The following is a 6,017-nucleotide window of genomic DNA, read 5'->3' on the forward strand; positions in this document are numbered from 1 at the left end:
ACGGGTAGATATGTAATTATATCAGTAGTCTTCCGTGTATTGTGTTTTAATTCTTTAAAGTTAAGTTAGTTAAGTCTCACTGTTGCAATGGGGATTTTGATAATAGTAGACAGAGTCGGACAAGATGGCAGACAGACTTTAGAACATAATCTAAACGAAAATATGTATTGCCTTGGAAGTCGCTGATATCTATATAACAATGTTACAAACGGTACGTCCAACATTTTTGTGCTATTTAGATGTACTACTGTGGGGAATGGAACGAGTTTTGGCCGTAAGATAAAAACTGATGGCTAAAATAAAACGCATATGTTAAGACTTTATGCTTTGAACACACTTATATATATATGTATGTGTATATTTGAGTATATGTATGTGTGTTGTATACGATCATGAGTAAATTATTATAAAGAACAACAAAAGAAGATTTGTTACAAAAATTCTATATATATACAATAAAACCGTATGTATATATGTATGTATGTATGTATGTATACATTTATGTATTGTGGTGTACATGTATGATATAGAAAGTTAAAAAGTTATTTTTAAAACAAAAAAAAAAAAATATTCAAAACCACTTTTCTGCCATCGTGATAAGAATGCTGGGGAAGTAGTTTGAATTAATATGAAATAAGAAATAAAATTCTTACTGAAAGTAATTATATATAACACGAATATAATGATGTTGACAGAGATGACGATAATTTTTGCGAAAGCAAAGTAAATAGGGCAGTAGCATGTTTGAATGCAATAAATTTCTTTGAAAATATTTCGAAATGCCTCGTTATCGTTAACAAAAGGGCTCTAAAAAAAAAAAAAAAAAAAAAAAAATTATAGACACTTTAACGTCATAAATTAATGAAAATTAATTTGAAATTTAAGAATTTTCAAACTTAATAAACTTTTCAATATATTTATTCATTTGCGATCATAAACTGTTAAAAACATTTAAATGAAAAAACTTTCTAAGCTATCCAAACATGAGATTAGTATATAACCTTTAAGTCATAATAAAACCTTTTATTTATGATATGCTCAGTTGTAGTGTTAGAAAAAACAACCAAAAAAAAAAAAAGCATTAAATTGGAAGTAAAATGTACAAGTTTATGTTAAGTTAATTTTTGTGACTCTGCTCAATGAAAAACAAACGCAGCAAATGTGATTTCTCTGCACAATGATATTAAAATCGAATATACACAATCTAAGAAAATTTTGTAATATAATCAGGAAAAAGGCGGAAAGAAAGGCGAACATAAAATTCTTCTCATTCTTTGCGTAAACATTTTGACAAGAAAATGCTCAAGCAATGCTCCTTTCACCGTTGAGGAAGTGTTAGCCTTTGTAACTTTTGTCGTATTAAATCGACTTGAAAGCACTCTTACATTTAAAGGCTACTTCAGGAATATCGTTCAGATTGTCATTAAAGACGAGCGACCAACTTTTAACTTAAAGTTCTGAAAACTTTTAATAAATATTCGAGATAAACATCTTATTGATTATAGTTTTATTATTATTATTATTATAAATTTAGCCAGAGAATAAATACTAAGACTAAAGTCTTAAAGCACTAGCATCTAAGACTTCTTGAGATTCGAATTCACGACTACTTAGTTGCTAATCGAGACTCTTGCTTACTCGGCCATTCAGGCGGATTATTGATTATATTTATATATATAATATATAGATGTGCGATATGTTATTCTTACGCACGCTTTAGTGTCTAATAATTTTCGAGTCATTACATGCGTCTATTTGTGGATTGTGAGGAATTTACATCCACTTCCCCAGTTAGTCTATAAAATTGATCGTAGAATATGTTTAGGGTCCGTATTAGGGTCTTTTAGAAATTTTGCATTTTTCCTTGAGTCCAATAAAAGATGGACGGCCGCTTAAATCGAACATACCTTTACCGCAACAACACTAATTATTTTCGTTTCAACATTGACCGTGGGGCGGTAACGCATTGCTTTCACCACCTGAGCAAATTAATTTGTTAATTACGTTTATGTTTAATGTAAAGAAAAACTAGTCACCACACATTTTTCATATTCCAATATGACCTTTTTTTTTTTAAAAGCACCTCTCATGCCTTTTTTTTTTTTGCAAATTAATTAAAGAGTCAATGAAAGATAAGAAAAAAAAAAAAATATATAGGAATGCAAGAGTTAAGTGTAAAATTGTTATGTTTTCTCAAGTCATAGAAAGATCACAAGATAGAAGAATTTACTCTTCCATAGGTAATATGGAGAACTTTAGAGCTTTAGAGAAGTCGTGGAACGATTGTGTCTTCTTGATTAACGTTGGATTCTGAATATCTTTAGTATCGTTTGTCTGTCTATGGATCGGTGCATTTGCTCGCCCCCTGATGTGCCATATAATGAAATTCTACTGAAATATTTTCATTTTATAGAAACCGTTGCCCAGGATAAGTAGTAAAATTCCCAATTTATTCGCAATAGATATTTATGTGAAACTAGGAATCAACTAAACCTGCTTTGCTATCAATAAAAAAAAGAGTATAATCTACAATCGATATGAAAGAAGTTGATCTAAAGCTATGTATCGACTCGGCTAAAAGGTCAATGTTAAATGAAATCTGTTCAACCAACTGTTGCGCCCGTATTTAATAAACTATACCTAATTCTACAGTCTAAGAATCGCGGAAGAGAATATCGCAAAGGAATATTCATTCCAGAGATTCGTCATCGTAAAGCCAGGTTTACTCGTTTCTAATCGGCAAAAATCGTTGCTGATTCAATTCATTTCAAACACTTGTACTTTTTCATATATATATATATATGTATATATAGCTCCGTCCTTCCGTCAATATTATTCGTCAATATATATAATAATTTATTTTGACGCTTTTTAATTCAATTGTAAAGTGGTACCGTTGAAGGTAATTTGTCAAACAACATTAAAAAACAACAATGCCTAGAACTTGTAAATATCTCAAGTGCTTACCATAATATTTACATGAGTTATTATAAAATTCAATTGATGTGTCCGTAAAACATATACTCGTCAAATTTATTTCATTCAACATTTACCTTGATTTTGAAAATATATTTAGGAAAAGTTTCATTCGCGTGCATTTAAATAGCAATATTTCAATAAATAATATAAAATAAAAAAAAATAAAAATGAAAAAAAATAAAAAATTTGGAAGTATAAAATTATATACACTTCAGGTGAGCTTTAATGAATGAAATTTATGATCTGTACGTAAAACAACCGTTTAACACTTACCTGAGTTCTGTAATCAATTTAAAAAAAAAAAAAGTGCTAAATATTTATTCAACTATAACGATTTCTCCTTCAGAAAATTGAATATTTTTTTGCTTAATTAATTGACCGCAAATTGTTTGGTTGTTTCTTTTTTTTTTTTTTTCTTTCAACGCAATTTAATGCAATTTTTTTTTTTTTTTTTTTTGTACTTAAAATTGATATTAAATAATTTTTCTATCAGATCAATGCATCTTTTTAATGTCAATTTTTATAAGGAGACCAATCAAAGAACTGAATTAAAGAATGAAATAGAAAGTGATATACTCGTTAGTGTGATGCCTTGTTTGTTATATAATTTTTCACTAATCTTCAAAGAATTTTTGATGGGCTTTTATCAATAATTAGAATATTATAATAGTCTATACGAATGGAAGGATTAATTATGTCTATCCAATCCTTACGTTCATGCATCCGTATGACAACCGGCTGTAATAACAGGAATTACCAAATGTTGCTAGCAATAACTGTTAACAAAGCAACAGCACCTGTCTCCTCTGCGATGTTGCGAATGAATCAATGCCATTGCCTCGTCACGCGGCAGGTGAATTGCGAATTTGATAATTTCTCTTTTCTTTTTTTTTTTTATGTTTATGAGAGAGGAAATATATACTCAAACAACGACAAAAAGAGGCCATGTAGCAAAAAAAAAAAAAAAAAAAACGAAAGAACTTTAAAATTAAGAAACAAGAATCGAGCTAAGGACTGAAATATAATCCGTAGACTTATTAACTGCTGCTTATGAAAGAATCCATTAAGATGAAAGTCGGCGAGCTTTTTGCTAAGCAAATAGGTTAAAAAAACGATTCACAGGCGACTTAGAGTGATTCTCATTAATATTGAGTTTTTTCGCTCGACGAAAAGTAAATGCTTATTAAACCTAAAAATTTTTTTATTCTTTTGTGCTATTGGGGAAATACATATTAAAATGTAAAAAAAAAACAAGCAAAACATAATTCCAATAGACAAGAAAATGAATGATCTCCAAGAACTCAAAAAACATAGCATCATTAATATTTGGGTTTTTTTCACATAAGGAAGGATAACAAGAAAAAAACCAGCATATTATTAAAAATAAATACACGGTGGGACATACTTTTTGCTAAACAACGACACACTTTCTATAGTTTTCCCTTTGTAGGAACCAGAGATTTTACTCCATCCTTCTTGTAGTGTATCTTCCATTTCTTAGACGGAAGAGATGTCGTGTTTTGCCACACGGCGGTCTAATTCATTTCACACATTTTTTGGGGGGTTTATGCTTAGTGATTGAGAAAGATGGGACTTATATAGGAGCCATTCTTCAATTAAGCGGGCTTGAGATAGGCAGAATTTGAATGTTTCCTTCAATATCCTTAAATAACACTCCTTGTTTGTAAAAATTTCGACAGACGGTTCGACAAATAGAGCGCGAACGGCAGGACGGATTTATTAATTAAAAAATTGGCTTGAAATGTTAAATGTCAACTAAAGCGTATTGCTAACCATAAAAATTGAAAAGCGATGAAACGTCTTCCATTCTTATAAACTGTGCCAAATGCATTGTGGATAAAGCCGATAATAAAATGAAAAAGGCAAAGATGAAATTTTTATAACACAATCACTTTGGAATGACACTTAAGTATGACATCAATTTTAAGAGAGTTGATTGCTTTTTAGATATGATTAATTGCCTGAGACAGTAAAAAATTATATATATATATATATATATGTATACATATATAAAGGTATCACACAAACGAGCATATATCCATAAACTTTAATTATCAATTAAACAAAGTGCATAGCCCGTTAACAATATGTAATTAATCGGTGTAAATCATTCTTTTTGAAAACTTTTTTTTTGGAAAATCTTTTCTTTTTGTTTTTTTTTCATATTCCTTAAAACACATTTTACAACTTGTACAATTAATTTATGGCGTAGTAGTTGATTTTTTTTCTTTTTTTTTTTTTTAGATATTTATTTTTATTTTTATGATCTTTAACGGCACCTTAAATTGTTGGCTGGCTGGCTTAAAGCCAATTATTGTAGAAACAAAAAAAAAACCACATTAAGGAAATGAAAATACAAATGAATCATGTATACATACACACACACAAAAGATGAAAGAAAAATCAAGACTAAAGAGTGACGTGCTTTCTCTTTTGCTTTCATTGCTATCCTCATTGCTTTGCTATTCATTTCTCTTCGTTTTCTATCGATTGTTTTCTTTTTCCTATTTTTCTTTTATTGTTTTTTTTTTTATAGATAGATATACTCTTTGAACTTGAAATTTTCATTAGCACATCATTGTTGTTAGCCATCTGCGTGGCAGACTCGTTTTACGATTCGATGTGCGACACTTAAGAGATAGTGAATCAAAAATCTCGCATATCTCTCCTATTATATCGACGCCATCAGGTTATATTCACGTGTTCACGAAAATTTTGCACAAAAGTCAAACGCGACGTTAATGTCAAAACGGTTTTCGATATTTTATCCCATCATTTTGTTTATCATTTTTTTCTCATGTTATACGAATGCACCGAAGTAATTTACAAAAGTAAATACATTTTTTTATCAGCCTATGATCGTAGCACAGTTCACGCATATAAACAACATGAACACATAAAGAGTCAAACACAATGGATGCGTGTGCCTTGCGCAATGCATTAAACAGTTAAAACACATAATTTGCTTTCCAATTCCATCCAACTCTGCACTAAAAATGGTTGGCATGATGATTGGA

The 6,017-nt window shown here is 29.7% G+C and overlaps 1 protein-coding gene across 1 annotated transcript in view; it reads right to left on the reverse strand.

Annotated features, from left to right (window-relative positions):
- LOC119634980 (sodium-coupled monocarboxylate transporter 1) overlaps window positions 1–3,401 on the reverse strand; it is a 75,205-nt gene extending 71,804 nt beyond the window's left edge. The window contains exon 1 of the mRNA XM_038029460.1: window positions 3,253–3,401. The gene's annotated coding sequence lies outside the window, so the exon portion shown is untranslated. The remainder of the gene's footprint in view (window positions 1–3,252) is intronic.
- Between the last annotated feature and the right edge of the window lie 2,616 nt (window positions 3,402–6,017).

Source organism: Glossina fuscipes, unplaced genomic scaffold, assembly GCF_014805625.2.
Source record: "Glossina fuscipes isolate IAEA_lab_2018 unplaced genomic scaffold, Yale_Gfus_2 3, whole genome shotgun sequence".
NCBI lineage: Eukaryota > Metazoa > Arthropoda > Insecta > Diptera > Glossinidae > Glossina > Glossina fuscipes.